General features: G+C 43.6%; 1 long non-coding RNA gene and 1 other non-coding gene across 3 annotated transcripts in view; one reads left to right on the top strand and one right to left on the bottom strand.

Moving 5' to 3' along the window:
- Positions 1 to 17,500, bottom strand: part of LOC135110551 (uncharacterized) — a 43,916-nt gene that overhangs the window by 13,519 nt on the left and 12,897 nt on the right. The window contains exon 3 of one of the 2 annotated variants that reach the window (XR_010273308.1): positions 16,408 to 16,530. This is a non-coding gene — a long non-coding RNA (uncharacterized LOC135110551). Of the gene's footprint in view, positions 1 to 15,351; positions 16,531 to 17,500 lie in introns of those variants that run through there. The other variant, XR_010273307.1, reaches the window with a different exon arrangement.
- Positions 12,733 to 12,816, top strand: Trnal-cag (transfer RNA leucine (anticodon CAG)). Its single transcript has one exon. It is a non-coding gene; the product is annotated as a tRNA-Leu (tRNA).

Here is a 17,500-nt window from a genome sequence, read left to right as displayed (position 1 = left end):
TTGTACATTCTAATTTTGCAAAAGACAAGGTAATGCAGAAAAAGGGACGTGTTTCTACTACTTCTACTACTACTACTACTGCTACTGCTACTACTACCACTACTATCACCACCACTGCCATCGTAATATAAACACACAAATATCCCATAACCACACCACCACCATTACCACCACCACTACCACCACCACCACCATCACTACCGCCACAATTAAACGTACAATCCTCATAAATTCCAGCTTTCTTTCTTTACCCTGGACTTCAGCCGATACTCTGTCGCAGCCTCGGTGAACTGGAGACCCACCTGGGGCTGCCTGATCATCAATTTAAACGACAGGGCTACGAAACTAGGAAAAAGACAAAGAGAGAGAGAGAGAGAGAGAGAGAGAGAGAGAGAGAGAGAGAGAGAGAGAGAGAGAGAGAGAGAGAGAGAGAGAGAGAGAGAAAGGTAAATTGAGGGGAAAATGGAGGTAAAGGGAATAAGGCGTGAGCGAGGGAGGGTGAGACAGATGAATAAAAAAAGAGAAGTAAAAAAATAAAATAAATAACAGAAAGGAAGAGAAAGGATTGAAATGGAAAGACGTGTGGCAAATTACACGAGACAGAAATTAAAACCAGGGAAGTGAGAAATATAAACAATGAAGAGGAAGTGGAAGAAACAGTGAGATAAGGAAGACTTGAGGGAAAAAAATCGTGGTTAAGAGATGGAGGGTGAATAGAAGAGAAGTGGAGAAAGGAAGGGAGAATGGGGGACGAGACGAAAGGAGAAGGGGGAGGGAAGGTAGGAAAGACAGGCTAAAGCATAGATTTAAAAAAAAAAAATGAACAAGAGAGAGAGAGAGAGAAAAAAGTGAAAAAAAAACGAGATGGAATGACAGGAATAAGAAAGGGAAGAAAGAAATTAAAAGGATGGAGAAAACGGAGAGAAAGGAAAGCGGGAAATGAAGGGAAAAAGTGCGGAATGGAGGAAAAGAGGGAGGGAGGGAGGGAGGAAAGGAGAGGAGGAGGGAGGGACTGACCTGAAATTTATATTCGAGATCCCCGCGGCAAGACAATTAACATGGCTGACTGACCCTCCGCCCCGGCCAATCACAGCTCACTGAAAGATTCCCCTCCTGCCTGCACCCTGACGCTGCTTCCAGGGATTCCAGGGGCTCCATTCCAGGCGTTCATTCCAGGGAGGGTCATTAAAAAGTTCATTCCAGGATTCATTTCAAGGATCATTTGTACTCAAAGGTTCATTCCAGTGGGTCATTCCAGGGATTTACTCTTGAGATTCATTCCAGGGTGTCATTCCAAGGGGTTCATTCCAGGGTGTCATTCCAGGCGTTCATTCCAAAGTGTTCATTCCAGAGATTTACCTTTGAAGTTCATTCCAAGCGGTCATTCCAGGGATTAATTCCAGGCGCTCATTCCAAAGTTTCACACCAATTCTGTTTAAAAAGTTAATTGCAAGTGTCAATGAAGAGGGTTTATCCCAGAGATGTATTCCAAAGCTTCATTCACTAATTCACTATTCGACCTCGTTCCTACAGCGCCAAAATCTCAAATAATCCAGTTTTCCTTATTTAATTGTTTTTGTACGAGGGTTTTGTACGAGGATTTATTCTAAGACTACATTCTAGGGAGGGGAGACGGAAATTTCTGCAGTCCATTCTAAGAGTCCATTTTAGGGCCTCACTCCGGTTGCTTATTCAATGAGGTTGGTTCATTTCATTGGCTCGGTCAGAAGCTCACTATAAATTGACTCCAGTTCACTTGATGATTTATTACAGTTTCATTGCAGCATTCATACGTGCGGCTCATTCCACGGTTCATATTAAGCCTTTCACTGTGACACAAAACAATTAGCAGCACCAGAAGCAATGCGTCGAGTCTTTATAAGCATCTACAAGAGAATTAGCGATGAAAATAATGCAGTTTGGAATTTCTTCTCAGTTGAAGGACTGGAAGTGGCTGTGGAGAAAGTAAGGATGTTTCATTGACTGGTAATTCGGGAAAGGTTGGCAACTGACAGTCAAAGCATAATTTCATGATGCATTCCATAGTTCCATCTTTTCTAGGATTTTTCATTTGAATCATTCTTTGTGAGAACTCAACATTCTAGTCAGTTCTACGTTTTTGTCTTTTTTTTTTTTTCTTAACGCTTATTCCACATTTTTTTTTTATCTATTTTCCACGTTTTTTTTTTTTCTCAACTCTCATTCTCAACTCTCATTCTAAGTTTTTTTTTAGTTTTCTATTCCAAGTTTTTATCTCTTCCAAATTTCCTCAGCTCTTATTCCAGGATTTAATTTCCGGCCTCTATATTTCCTCTGCTTATATTCCAGCTTTTGATTTCCATGTTCCAGGTCCCCTCAACTCTTATTCCAGGCTTTCACTCACAATCAGCAAAACCAGAATTCCTCTTGGTCCAGTCTATTCTACTACTTGAAAGTTCACTCTCGCGTTGCAGGCTGTTTCTTTACTTCGGTTGAATGTTTCAGTGTTCACTCAGGTGTTCCTGGAATTATTTCTTTGGTGCTGTCAATTCTACCGAGCGAGTGTTTTCAGGTTTGTCCCGGTGTTCTTTATTGTAGTTGCCAATTTCATATTTTATCAATCTTCATTCCACGCCTCACTCTTCATTCCACTGCTTCAAGCTTTACCGCTATACCAAGGATTCTTTCTGGCTTTACAATTCCAAATACTCATCTAAGAATCCTCCTCATACTATCAGTAGCAGTAGAAGTAGTAGAGATGGTGGTGGTGGTGGTTATGGTGGTTATGGTGGTGGTGGTGGTGGTGGTGGTGGTGGTGGTGGTGGTTCAAAAAGTAAAGAAAGAAAGCAAGAAATAAAGAAAGGTACGGTACGAAAAAGAAGGAAATAAAGAAACCAGAGGGGGAGGAGGAGGAGGAGGAGGAGGAGGAGGAGGAGGACCACGAATAAAAGAAGGCAGAAGAATATACACAACCTGACGCCCCAAAAAGCAAACATGGAGAAAAAGAGGAAGAAGAAAACAAGAACAAGACCCAATTTTCCTCTTTTCTCTCTTCCTCTGCTTATTTGCCTCCTCCACCTCCTCCTCCGCCTCCACCTCCTCCTCCTCCTCCTCCTCCTCCTCCTCGTCCTATGCACCCATGAGACGGACAGAAAGCGACAACCCAATAAAGGAGGAGGACAAGACAGTTGAGAAAAGAGAGACTGAAATAAAACTTTAAAAAAAAGACGAGAAATTTTTCAATCTCAAAATTTTTCTCTGATTATAGGAATGCGTTATTTACTTAAAGAAGAACCACTGTAAGTATGTAAAATATTTTTTTGAGTTCTTAGGAGTGGTGCGTAGATAATAACTATATTTCACTTTTAAATGAAATGAAAATAAAAAGCTAAATCAAATAAAAGCACTGAGAGAGAGAGAGAGAGAGAGAGAGAGAGAGAGAGAGAGAGAGAGAGAGAGAGAGAGAGAGAGAGAGAGAGAGAGAGAGAGAGAGAGAGAGAGAGAGAGAGAAAATTAGGACATCCACATAATGAAAGCGTAAATTTTCTTCCTATAATCATTTGTTGTTGTTGTTTTTTGTTGTTTTTCATCATAAGCCTTTTTTTTTTTTTCTGTATTATATTTCAGGTTAGTATACGAGTATTCTTTCCAGCCTATCTCCACATCCCACAGACCTTCCCTGCACGGCAATGGAATGCGCGTCTTCGTGGTGCCACTTTCTTCCTCTCAACAGCAAAAGATAAAAAGGAAAAGAGCAGCACACTCGTATCCTCCTCTTCTTCCTCTCACTTCCTCTCTTACTCTCCTCCTCCTACCTTTCTTTCCTCTACTTCCCACCTTCCCTTAATTAATCTAATCTTCCTCCCTCTCTTCTCTCGTTCCTTACCCTCGCTTCTCTCCTATTCCTTCTCCTCCTTTCCATTTCCTCTCTTGCTTACTTGCTTCCTTCCTCTCGTCTCTCTCTCTCTCTCTCTCTCTCTCTCTCTCTCTCTCTCTCTCTCCTTACTTTCATGTCCATTTATCCTTACCTCACCTTTTACCTCCTGTCCTCCTCCCCTCACGTAATCTCATTTTCATTTCTCTCTCCCGCCTCATCCTGTTCCCTCACTTTTCCTACCTTCCCTCTGCCCCTCCACAGCCGAACAAGTGAGGTGATGAATTAATTGAGCCGGCGGGATGACATCTGTCCGCACTAATGATGAGGATAGACAGGCAAAGATAGATTGACACACGGGAGCCACTCAAGTACATCCAGATTGATAGATATGCAGGATGAATGCAAATATAGACAGACAGATAGACAATTGCACGCATCCACACCCACTTATCCATCCAGAGAGAGAGAGAGAGAGAGAGAGAGAGAGAGAGAGAGAGAAACGGGAGACACAGGTGACAGGTGCAGGTCTCAGGTAGGTGCCCGCAGCCCTGAGAGAGTGCCTCGGACAGGTATAATTGAGGTATATTTCCCCAGGGTGAGACCAGGTGCAGTGAGACTAATGGTACGGTGAGTGATGGGAACAAGCTCTATTATCTAGCTTACAGCTTAGCATAATGATCTCGCGAGTCAAGAGAGACAGAGAGAGACAGAGAGGGAGATTGATGGTCTGGCTGAGAGGTGCTGGTGATGGTATTAGCGCCCGCCAGCCATCCGTGAGTCTCAAAGCAAGGGATTGTGAGTCGTGTGGGATCTCGGCCAGGAGAGGCTTGTGGTAGACGGAACGCAAAGGGGTCGCCGCTAAATGGGAGCAGAAACCTGGTGGCGGTCGTGGCGCTCCTGGTGGCGTGGTGATACTGTCTCCACGCACGTAATCGTACTGGTAAACTCTGGAACTCTCTACCTGTTTCTCTTTTCCCGACTTCCTACAGCTCGACCTGCTTCAAAAGAGGAATATTAGAACGCCTCTGGAGCTAAACCGACAAACTTTTTTTTTGGGGGGGGTTTTAACTCTGACAACTACTCATTTGACTAACACTCATTGGTAAACTCTATTGGTAAACTCTGGAACTCTCGACGTGTCCGTTTTCCCGACTTCAACTGCTTCAAGAAAGGAGCATCAGGATGCCTCTGGAGCTAAACTGGCCAACTTTTTTTTTCGTTTTTTAACTCTTTGACTACCAGTATTATGAGGGCTGGAGGAGGAGGAGGAGGAGGAGGAGGAGTAGGAGAAAAAAACCTTGCAAAACCAAAAAGAAAAAAGTTATCATACTAAATTTACTGGTACAGAATTCAACGGAAGCCTCTAACAGACCTTTTCTTCCCCTCCAGAAATATTAAATGATGGAGCCTCAGATCCATGGTGCGCTATGCTTGCTGGGAGAGAGGCAAGACTCTGTTATTCGGCTTGGCACAAACCAACCCAGAGCAGGTGTGACATTTCCTGGCGGCTTCCTGGCTGTGTGTTTCACGGGTGGACGCTCTCACACAATAGCCAGCTGCTGTCCGGCGCCACACACGCCTTGACCCTTCGCATGACCCTTTCACGCCGCTTGACACGCCATTGTGTGCGAGGACCCGCCTGTGTTGTGAGGCCAGGCAAGGGGAAATATCGAATGCTGGATAAATTGTTTGTTTGTTGTGCGTGTGGGTGGGTGGGTGGGTGGGGGGGTAGGTGCGGGTATGAGTGATTTTACACACACACACGCGCGCGCAAGATGAGAGAGAGAGAAAGGGGGGATATGGGGAAACTAACGGCCCAGGAACAGTTGGGGAAATAAATCACACGAAAAACACGCTCGTGAAAAATAGTGTGGGGTTGTGCGTTATGTAAGAAATAAATTGACTAACTTCTCGACTATTTCTTCGACTCTACAGGAGCTTTTTTCCCTATCTTTTTTCCTTGTTGCTTCCTTGGCACGTTGAAAACGAAGGGAGGAAAAGGAAAAGAAAGACAGGAAGATATTAACAGGAAGGATAGAAGTAGCAGGAAGGACAAAAGAGATTATGCTCCTTCAGTCACTCGGCCTGTTTTCCTTTTCACGTTAAAGGAAGACAGGATGAATAGGGAAAGAAGGAAAGGAAGGATAAAAGAAAGAAAAGGACGAGGAAAGAGAGAGAGGTGATAGCAGAAAGACAGCAGTAAGAAAGCACGACGGAGATGATTTAGTGAAAGTCAAAGGATCTCTCTCTCTCTCTCTCTCTCTCTCTCTCTCTCTCTCTCTCTCTCTCCCCCTCTCTCTCTCTCTCTCTCTCTCTCTCTCTCGCTGAATAGCTGCGTCTTAGTAGAAAACAGGCCTAAATGACACCAACAATAACAATAATAATAATAATAACAATAACAATAATAATAATAATAAATAATAATAATAATTAGAGTCCTAAAGGAGCGTGTGATGATTAAAACTTTGATTATCTCAGAGTTTTGTTGTGAGATCCTTGTTTGTCACGCCCCCCATGCCAGGAAGACGAAGAAAGAAAAGGAAAAAAGAAAAGGAGGAGGTGGAGGAGGAGGAGGAGGAGGAGGAGGAGGAGGAGGAGGAAGGAAAGCCATAAACATGACATGCCAGTCTACCATAGTCAATATCAATTTATGAGAGAGAGAGAGAGAGAGAGAGAGAGAGAGAGAGAGAGAGAGAGAGAGAGAGAGAGAGAGAGAGAGAGAGAGAGAGAGAGAGAGAGAGAGAGAGAGAGAGAGAGCTCACTTTGATCAACCTTTTTCAATTAAGACACTCGTTAACTTTAACTTCAGTGATAAATTAAGCCGATTTTTTTTGAAAGACGGGAAAAGTACAAATTATTCTTTATTTTTACGCCTTCCGATAAATCCTCTCATAAATCATCAGATGCCTCCTCCTCCTCCTCCTCCTCCTCCTCCTCCTCTTCATCATCATCATCATCTTCCTCCTCCTCTTCATCTTCATCATCATCATCATCATCATCATCATCATCATCATCTTCCTCCTTATCTCTTCCTCACTTCCTTTATCTAATCTTTCCTCTCAGTTGGTTTCCTTCACTCATTGGTGATTATATGTTTTCACAGCAGAGTCAACCCCATTTTCCTCCTCCTCCTCCTCCTCCTCCTGCAAAGTATAATACAACATAACGAAAGGATTAAAAGAGGAAAAAGTTGCTTGTTGTCACTATTCGCCTCTTATTTAAATATTTCCCAGCTGCCTAATCTTTCCTTGCAATAAACATGAGGCGTCAGTCAGTCAGTCAGTCATGCAGTTGTCAGTCAGTCAGTCATGCAGTCAGTCAGGGGGCGCTAAATTATGCACCTCAGAAGAGTTAGGCGCCAATTGGATGCCTGCGCTTTGGTGTCTCATAGCGTTAATGTGTGGGTGATGAACGTTCTCTTGCCTTCGTTAGTTATTACTGGCGTGAGAGAGAGAGAGAGAGAGAGAGAGAGAGAGAGAGAGAGAGAGAGAGAGAGAGAGAGAGAGAGAGAGAGAGAGAGAGAGAGAGAGAGAGAGAGAGAGAGAGAGAGAGAGAGAGAGAGAGAGAGAGAGAGAGAGAGAGAGAGAGAGAGAGAGAAACTAGCCGGGAAACTGTCAGAAAAGATTTTAAACATTTCCAACCGCAGAAATAGATCCAGTGAGAAAAACGTTGCCTTCCCAGTATTCGTTGTGGCGAGTTTTATCAAATGTACCTCGAGGTGTTGGTGCGTCGGGCCATACACACACACACACACACACACACACACATTTACAAAGATTTCAATGCATCCCTTCTTTCCTTTCGCCACTGCTATTCAAGTGTGTGTGTGTGTGTGTGTGTGTGTGTGTGTGTGTGTGTGTGTGTGTGTGTGTGTGTGTGTGTGTGTGTGTGCGCTCGTGCGTGTGTGTAGTATAAGCGACATCCGCGGAGCTTTTAAAAGTTGTGGTTCGCATAAATTTACTCCCCAAAACCAGAGCGGCAAAGGGAGGAGGAGGAGGAGGAGGAGGAGGAGGAGGAGGAGGAGAGCGAGAGAAGACAGTATAAAGAAGAAAAGGTAAGGAGAGGAATGGAACTTAAAGAGGACAAGGAGAAAGAAAAGGAAAGGTAAAGTGAAGGAGGAAATGTGACAAAAAAGAAACCAACAGGAAAAAAAATATAAAGGAGACAGGATGCGGAGAGGTGAGTGGGCTTAATGGAGTACAGAGGAGGGGACTACAAGGAGAACTGGAATGGGTTGGAAGGGGACTGGAAAGGATGAAGGGGAGATGTGGCGTGGCTGAAAGGATGATTAAAATGTCAGAATAAAAGTCTTAGAAGGAACTAGGTGAAAATATGAAAAGGTACAGATGTTGCTGGAAGGAGAACGGGTAGGAAGGGTTGAAAAAGGGTTACACAAGAAGCTGGAAGGTTACAAATAGGGCTGAAGGGAAGCTGGAGAGACTTTAGAGAGACAGCAGGGGAGAGTTGTGAGGGTGCTGGAAGGGTGCTGGAAAGAGTGCTAATAAGGACTGGATGGGGCTGCAGGAGGAGCTGAAGATGTGGCAGGAAAGCTGAAGTTGCTTGGAGGAAACTGAAGAAAGGGTGAAAAACCACTGGCAGGGAACTGGGAGGGGACTGGAATGGGAGCTGGGAGGCAGATGGTAGGAGAACGTAATGGGGCTGCAGGAAAACTTGGAAGGACGGTGGAGGAAAGAGGTCGACTGGAAATACTCCCCAGATCCCCAAAGGAAAACCACGCAGAGCAACATCAACAAAAACAAACCAATAAATCTACACACAAACTTTTATTATATAAGAAAGTGCAGCTTCTCTTCCCAACCCCCTGTTCTTCTATCGCCTTATTCTATTGCTGTTATTTTCTTACCCTTCCTTTCGTTCCTTCTCCTCCTCTTCCTGGTCCTTGAAGATCTATGAACACTCCCTTTCTTCCTTCATCCAAACACAATGGCTATTCTTCCGTCCCCTCTCGCTTCCCATTCCCTTTCCATTCACCACCAATCTCTACTCCACTTGATCCTCGGCTTCCTCTTGTATCAAACTGGCTTCTGCTATGCCCGTCTCCTCCTCCTCCTCCTCCTCCTCCCCGTCATGTCTTCTCTGTCCACCCGTTCATTCTCAATCACATCCTCGTCTTCCTCCTCATCCTCTTCCCACTCTGCCATAACGAGGTACCATGCATACAGGACGCTGCAAATCATCATCATCACAATAAATGAGGAGCACATTTCGAGGCATCTGTTCCCTTACTCACCCGCTGAGCAAGTACATTTTTTTTTAGAAGGGAGTCTACATGCGCACACTTTCCATTCTGAGGATCTCTCGGAAGGATCGATTCTGCATCACCCACGAACTTTGGGGGCGTCTCCTTGGTCTCCTCGACTCAAGACAGATGGTAGTTTGAATAGCATTATCAGTTTCTTTTTATCTTTTCCAGTTTTCTTTCCTTCGGCTCTACTGGAAGTTATCAGGGTGGACAAGCGTGTTAGAAGCTGTTCTACATATCAGTATGACAAAATCATCCATGACAACGTGACTGATCATCTATGTGGCTTTGGGAATTGTCCTGATGAGAGAATAAAGGGCTTAAGAATACAGGTCACTTCATCTCACGAGTGTATCAGCTTTGTCTTGAACATCTTCGACCTAAAGACGTAAAAATAGACATGCTACCTGGAAATTCATTCATACCAGATTACTGATGTGAACTTTGACCTTTTCACTACCTTAATTATTTCCATTAGAATTCAGTGATACGTGTCGTGTTGCTTCTCTGAACGTGAACTGAAACAGAAACCTATTTGTAGTGAAATTATTGTGAATGAAAAGGTGTAATCAACCTTTTCACGTATAAAAGTATTGTTGATTAAAAATAGGAAGATTAATTAACTTGTCGAGCGTCCAACGAACCCTGCGATCCCTGAAATATTCTTTTTTTTAAGGAACAAAACGTGGACGCGAAAACTTTCTAAACTCTGCACACCTCACTCCTCACAGTCCCGCCTCACGCTGCTGCCGTGGAGTGGAGCAGCTGAGTCAAGCAACTGACTTCATCCTTGAATATAAAAATGTAGTTTATTTTCTCTTGCTCCTCCTCTTCCTCCTCCTCCTCCTCTTTACGCTACCTTATCCTTCTCTTCCTCCTCCTCTTCCTTCACCACCTCGACCTCGTCTTCCTCCAAATCTCCATCTACTCCACTCTCAGCACCTTAATTCTATCCTCCTCCTCCTCCTCTTCCTCCTCCTCAAAGCGGCACTCTCTCTCCGTGGCGCTGAGAACTTTGTTAGCACCTAATGACGCTCCAACACCACAGTTATTAAGTCGGATAATTAGCTCATTTTCCTTGGGTTGGGGTGGCTGCCGTTCCTGGCCAATGATCGCCCTCTTACCTCCCAGGACCACCTCTCGACGGAGCCACGGAAACAACGAGGAATAAAGCTAAGACGCAGGTAAGGATATGGAGAGAACCAGGTACAGGAAAGCCAGGAAAAGATACAGTGGGAAACAGGAAACGAAAAGACAAGAAGGCAGGGAGAAAGGGAAGGAGAGGGAAAGGCTGCGAGAAAAAAAACAAGAAAGGGGAGGAAGCAGGGAGGGAAAGAAAAGGAGATAGAAAACCATGGAAAAAGAAGCAGAGAAAGGGAGAAATCATAGAGGCAGTGACGCAGGAAGGAAAGGAAGGCGAGATGAAGGTAACGGAGAAAACCATGGAAAAAGAAGCAGAGAAAGGGAGAAATCATAGAGGTAGTGACGCAGGAAGGAAAGGAAGGCGAGATGAAGGTAACGGAAGGAAGGAGGAAGTAGGAAGGCAGGAAAAATAAGGAGAGAAGGAGTCAAGAGGGTAGCAGAGAGGCAGAGAAAGAGAGTCCTGAGTGAAGGGGAAAAGAGGAAGGGAAGGAGGAAGGAAATTATGAAAAGAAAAAATCAAGGAGAAAAGAAGAAAGGGGAAAAAAAAAGAAGAGAAAGGGAAGGTCAGCTGGGAGTAAGAGAAGAGAAGAGAAGAGAAGAGAGAGAGAGAGTGAGACGATAATAATAATAATAATAAATAATAATAATAATAATAATAATAATAATTTCTCGCATTCACATGCCATCGCAAAAATTTTCAGGATATTTATTTTTTTTCACCCATTGTTTTTTAATTAATGAAAATGTGATATGAAAATAATGCAAAATTAAAAAAGAAATGACGGGGACGAATATATAGAAAATATTAATAAAAGACTAACTTTAGCCATTACCGCAGCCTCCTCTCTCTCTCTCTCTCTCTCTCTCTCTCTCTCTCTCTCTCTCTCTCTCTCTCTCTCTCTCTCTCTCTCTCTCTCTCTCTCAAGCTTTTCCACCAATCTCCAAGCTGGGAAAAAAAAGTGTTAGCCATTTTGAGCAAGATATATATTACCCTATGGCCATTGAGAGAGAGAGAGAGAGAGAGAGAGAGAGAGAGAGAGAGAGAGAGAGAGAGAGAGAGAGAGAGAGAGAGAGAGAGAGAGAGAGAGAGAGAGAGAGCAAAAAAAGGCGTAACCACAAACGCCAATTTATTTCCCAGGGGAATATACATAGGTCCATTACTCCTCCTCCTCCTCCTCCTCCTCCTCCTCCTCCTCCTCCTCCTCTTCCTCCACTTTGATCTCCCGTCAGTGAGGGAGGAGAGGCTGCCGCGGAAAACGTGATTAAGAGGGTTTTATATTCATGGAGGAAATCAGGAGAAAAAAATCTGAATATTAACTCTTGAATAAGGCAATGTGGTATATTTATTAGGGACTGAAAAAATGTGGGGAGGAGGAGGAGGAGGAGGAGGTGGTGGTGGTCTGGAGGGAGATATAACGAGAGATAAGAATAAGGGATGTGCAGAGAGAGAGAGAGAGAGAGAGAGAGAGAGAGAGAGAGAGAGAGAGAGAGAGAGAGAGAGAGAGAGAGAGAAAGGGGGGATTTCATGTTACGAAAAATGTGAGCGTGTAGGGATGAAAGACATTTTAATGGAGGGGAAGTGGAGAGAGACTGAAAAACGACACACACACACTCGTTGTCATGCAGACTGATAGACAGACAGACAATTTTCATCCCTATATACTGTAATGGACTTTTTTTTTACATTAATTGACGTTTTTATCTTTGTTTTTACTTTTGACAGTGTGAAAAAGGGCCAACAAATCTGCAGATGTGTGTTGTGTCATTTATTTGCATTTTTTGGTGATCCTCTGTGGATTAATAGTAATTCTGCAACTTGACCTCTCTCTCTCTCTCTCTCTCTCTCTCTCTCTCTCTCTCTCTCTCTCTCTCTCTCTCTCTCTCTCTCTCTCTCTCTCTCTCTCTCCAATTAGAGCTTATAATTAGCAACTATACGACCCTGCCATATACGTATACCTGACCCCTTCCAGTCACCACCACCACCACCCCCACCACCCCCTCGTGTGTTGCAGGGTCATGAAATATAATGATAATGATGGCAATAATAATAATAATAATAATAATAATAATAATAATGAGGTGACGTGTAAAGTCGTTTTCATCATTAAATATCAACAGAAATACTCAGAATTACACTGTGCAAATTTTCTTCATTACCATATTGCTGCCCTGCTCCTCTCAGTGGCGACGAAACTATAATGGTGTTGATGTGCCTGGCGACAGTATCCTCATCCAGTTTACCACCACGCCTTAACTCGTTCACCACCACAGCAATAGTGTGGCTGAATAAAAACATGAATGAAGAAATAAAAATTGAATATACATACTCAAATCCTTATTTCCTAAAAGAAGACTGTAGTGGAATCGAAAGAGTTTGCCAAGTTACCCTCTGCGTAAGGCATCTTGATAACTCTTGAAATAGTGCAAGTCGCAAAGTTTGACAATTACCAGCACTATTAAATTAGCAGGCGTCAGGATGGCCGAGCGGTCCAAGGCGCTGCGTTCAGGTCGCAGTCCGGTCTTCCGGGCGTGGGTTCGAATCCCACTCCTGACATGAGTGTAACGTTTTCCGCGAGTTTTGTTTGCCTCGATGCGCCTGTACTGCACAAGCAAGAAGTGTACCCTGACAAGCACACACTGAAGATCGTAGTTATCGTTACTAGCATTAGCAAAAAGTGAAGGAAAAAACTATAATGATCTAGTAAACTTACTTTATAACTAATTCTTTCTTTTTACTACTCTTGGAAGACCGAGGCTTTAGTGGGCAGTTAATGTCAATCTTCTCGTTCCCCTTGAGAATGAACGAATACAAATTATCAAACGTATTTGATCAGAAGGCACAAATTCGACTATTATAAATCAAACCAGTGTGAGGAGCGGCCACAGTGTGCTGAGAGACGCCAGTGAACTTCAGAGATGAGACTAGTAAGTTATGGTGCAGAGGGAGAGGAGAGGAAGGAAGAGGGGAGCTGGGAAGAGAGGAAAGGGGAGAAGATACGAGAAGATACGAGAGGGAGGGAGATTACGGAGAGGGAGAGGAAGGAAGAGGGGCGCTGGGAAAAGGGGGAGAGAGAGAGAGAGAGAGAGAGAGAGAGAGAGAGAGAGAGAGAGAGAGGGGGGGGGGGAGTGGAAAGGAAAGGGTGGAAGCTATAGGAAAGGAAACACAGAGAAGGAAAAATGGTGAGAAAAGAGAAGTAAGAAGGGAAAGATAAAAGAATATAAGAAAGGAAGAAAGGATAGAAGGTAAGGAGGAGGAAGGGAGAGTGGTGTTTAGTTCCTGTCACACACACACACACACAAGAAATTGGTGTGTGCGTGTGTGTGTGTGTGTCCGTTATATGATTAACAATTCTATATGCATACACACAAGTCCATTATCACAGAATAAGTAATTTCTCTCTCTCTCTCTCTCTCTCTCTCTCTCTCTCTCTCTCTCTCTCTCTCTCTCTCTCTCTCTCTCTCTCTCTCTCTCTCTCTCTCTCTCTCTCTCTCTCTCTCTCTCTCTCTCTCTCTCTCTCTCTCTCTCTCTCTCTCTCTCTCTCTCTCTCTCTCTCTCTCTCTCTCTCTCTCTCTCTCTCTCTCTCTCTCTCTCTCTCTCTCTCTCTCTCTCTCTCTCTCTCTCTCTCTCTCTCTCTCTCTCTCTCTCTCTCTCTCTCTCTCTCTCTCTCTCTCTCTCTCTCTCTCTCTCTCTCTCTCTCTCTCTCTCTCTCTCTCTCTCTCTCTCTCTCTCTCTCTCTCTCTCTCTCTCTCTCTCTCTCTCTCTCTCTCTCTCTCTCTCTCTCTCTCTCTCTCTCTCTCTCGTACACTTCCTTCCACTAATCAAGGGAGATGGAAAAAAAGTCCCAGCACTGAGGAATATTAGGAGAGAAAACACATTACCTGCCTCCAACCCCCCTACCTTCACCCCCATCTCCCCTCCCACTCCCCCTCCCCTTCCCCTCATTCCTTCCCCCCACCCCCATCCCCCACCTGCCGAACCAAAGTGACGGACAGGTAAGAGTAAAAACTTCCCATTATGTTCCCTTGAAGGTGATGGATGCCTCGAAACTCATCCTTTTCTTTGGGGAGATTGAGTGGTGGTGGTGGTGGTGGTGATAGTAGTAATGGTGGTAGTAGTAGAGGTAGTAGTAGTAGTAGTAGTAACAGCAGCAGCATGCCTACCACCACCACCATCTCATCACCCTAAAATAAAAACTGTTAATATGACAAAACAGGAGGAGGAGGAGGAGGAGGAGGAACAATTTCAAGTCAGTCTGAAAAATGGTTAATTATTTCTTGCAACGAAGCAATGTGTTATGCAAATTGTATCAAGGCAGGAGGGTGTTACAAGCCGTGTGTTCTTCCTTTGTCCTCCTATTTGCTCTGCTAGCCTGTCTTTCCCTCTGTCTGTCTGTCTGTCTGTCTGTCATGCTTGTATCAGTTATTAATCTTACCTTATGTTCCTTTGTTTTGTCTAATTTCGTTTTTATGTTGGTTTTATTGGTTTTGGTATATTTGTCTATTGTCTGTCTCTTTTTTCTATTTTCACTTCTATCCTCTTTTTTCCATTTATCTGTCTGTTTATCTATCTATTTATTTGTTATTCATTCATTTTTTAATTTTATCTCTCTCGCTCTCGCTCTCTCGCTCTCTCGCTCTCTCTCTCGCTCGCTCTCTCGCTCTCTCTCTCGCTCTCTCTCTCGCTCTCTCTCTCTCTCTCAATTTACGCCACACAGTAATTACTTTGGCCTGACCTTCGCTCAAAAGGTCATGGAGGTCAAAGGACTAAGCGAGGTCACCCTGCAATATTAGCGAGTCACACAAGGGCAGAGAGAGAGAGAGAGAGAGAGAGAGAGAGAGAGAGAGAGAGAGAGAGAGAGAGAGAGAGAGAGAGAGAGAGGAAGCAAGGGACCCATGAATGTCTGCCTCTGAATTATAGATGGATATAATTCATTATTTCATTATCTTTTTCAGGGACCCGTTACTTAATGGCGCTACTCTCTCTCTCTCGCTCTCTCTCTCTCTCTCTCTCTCTCTAAGTGTAACCTAAGAAATGTATAAAAGAAATGCAACTCCGATACAGTAATGCTGCTACTACTACTACTACACTACTACTACTACTACTACTACTACTACTACTTCTACCACTGTTTATTCCTACAAATTGTTTAAGCTCTTATGTTAACGCAATATTGTTACTATTATTACTATTATTATTACTATCATCATCATCACTACTCATTACGGGGCAATCTTCCAGAGTATGTACATCGGTTTCTCTCACATCACAGAGGCACGTCCTCCTCACAGCACCGCGGCATTTTTATGAACACTGCCAATCAGAGACAAAATAACACAAACGAGTAAAACAAAAAAAAAAGGTTAGTCGTATTTTTTTTTTCCCTGACACTTTTGTTATTCCTCACATTTCGCAAGGGAATAACACCAAGCTTTTACCGCAGTTTTTGTGGCGTGAAGCGAGTCCACACAAACATTTTATAGAATAATGTGCGGAGTACAGTGGAGTTAAATAAAGCCGTTCTCTTTCACAGTACTGTAACGTACCTTGCTTTTTTCTTCATCTCAGGTGACTGGTTGCGTATTCTGGGGTGAGGACCAAGCTTTAAATAGGACCTGGAGGAAAGGCGAGACGAGTATTTGCACGCGTCACTCCCTGGCCAGCGTCACGTGTAGCGGTAGTGATGACATCAGGTGAGACGCAATGACTACTAATGAGAGATGTAATAACCTTAGAAATAAGTATGCAAATAAATAAACAGATAAATATTTAAAAAGGTAAATAAATGAGTAAATAAAGATATATATAAACAAATGAATAATCAACCACCAAGAACAAGAACGGGATATCAATTCAAGCAAGAAGAGGAGAGATGCTGTCAGGTGGAGTCAGTGTCAGTGTCTCTCATGCTACTGATTCAGTCTGACCAAGCCTTGAATGCTTAACGCGACGCAAACACGCGGACTTCTTCATGGAGGCAACACATGGTCTGTTGAAGGCATAATGACATAGCAACGAGTGGAATGTAGGTCAGCATGATTGGAAAGTGTGAGTGGCGTGTAGATAGAGGTGTTGGTGAATGGTTGAAATGCATAGCGGGGAAATGAGAGCGGTGAAAATCAGGTAAAGCCAATTAACTTGTCATACTTATCCAGGGAAATAGGGAATGCTGCAGAAGTCCACCCAACATACACCTGACAGCTCCTGAACGGTCTGCCGTGTCTCCACAATCTTCAGTCCTCTGATTTGCTGACGTCCTCCTTACACAGCCTGACAGATGAAAGATTGCCAGCACATCAGAGGCCTCATCACTACGGAAAAATACTAAACACGGTGTAAAACAAAACTTTAAGTGACTTGACTCTGTACATGTGGTAGAAGTATATACTACGAGCGATGTATAGAGTATTACTTAGAATTAACGATAAAATTTGATATGCATTTCTCACTATCACAGACGGAGCATAAAATATATATACTGTCCACGTTTTCTGTTGCTAGAGACGGTGACGTACACTTTACTGCCCTGCCCTCGACTCTTCTAATAAAATATAAATTTCAATTAGTCTGAACACACTCTGCCTTGTGTAATAACAGCGGCGCGTGTTTAAGTGGCCGGCCCGTGAAGTATTTTTCATTACGCTCTTATCATTTACACTTTCTGATAATTTGTTTTTTTACGCAACAGATGTAAGCAATAACCTGACATGCCACCGGCCCAGCCTCGTACGTCCTCAGCACTCAGCGCGAGGTAGAATAATATTATATTTATTTAAAGGTTGTTTTAATTCTACCCACGTTTCTCTCTCTCTCTTCTCTCTCTTCTCTCTCTTCTCTCTCTTCTCTCTCTTCTCTCTCTTCTCTCTCTTCTCTCTCTTCTCTCTCTCTCTGTCCATCTTCCTAGCTATCTGTCTATCCGTCTGTCTGTCTGTCTGTCTGTCTATCTGTCTGTCTATCTGTCTATCAGTTCACGCAGCAGCCTCAGACACACACGCCTCGTCTCACACCATTCCCCGGTTCGTATCCTCGCCCGCTCTGACTACAGGTCTATTACTTTTACCAGGCTCTAGTTAGTGGAAATTATGATTTGCCTCGTGGTTCTAGTGAGAGTTTGACAGTTCTGCATCATTACTGAGAAAAATGGGAATCCGAATTGCAGTATCATCTCCGTGGCCTTTGAAATCACTCCTTATGAGGGAACAAAGCGATTAAGAATAGAAGTGTAATTATCTGCACTTTC

Source organism: Scylla paramamosain, chromosome 20 (assembly GCF_035594125.1).
Source record: "Scylla paramamosain isolate STU-SP2022 chromosome 20, ASM3559412v1, whole genome shotgun sequence".
In the NCBI taxonomy this organism is placed as follows: Eukaryota; Metazoa; Arthropoda; class Malacostraca; order Decapoda; family Portunidae; genus Scylla; species Scylla paramamosain.
Note: the sequence above shows the minus strand (reverse complement) of the source record. Positions and strands in the feature narration are given on the sequence as shown.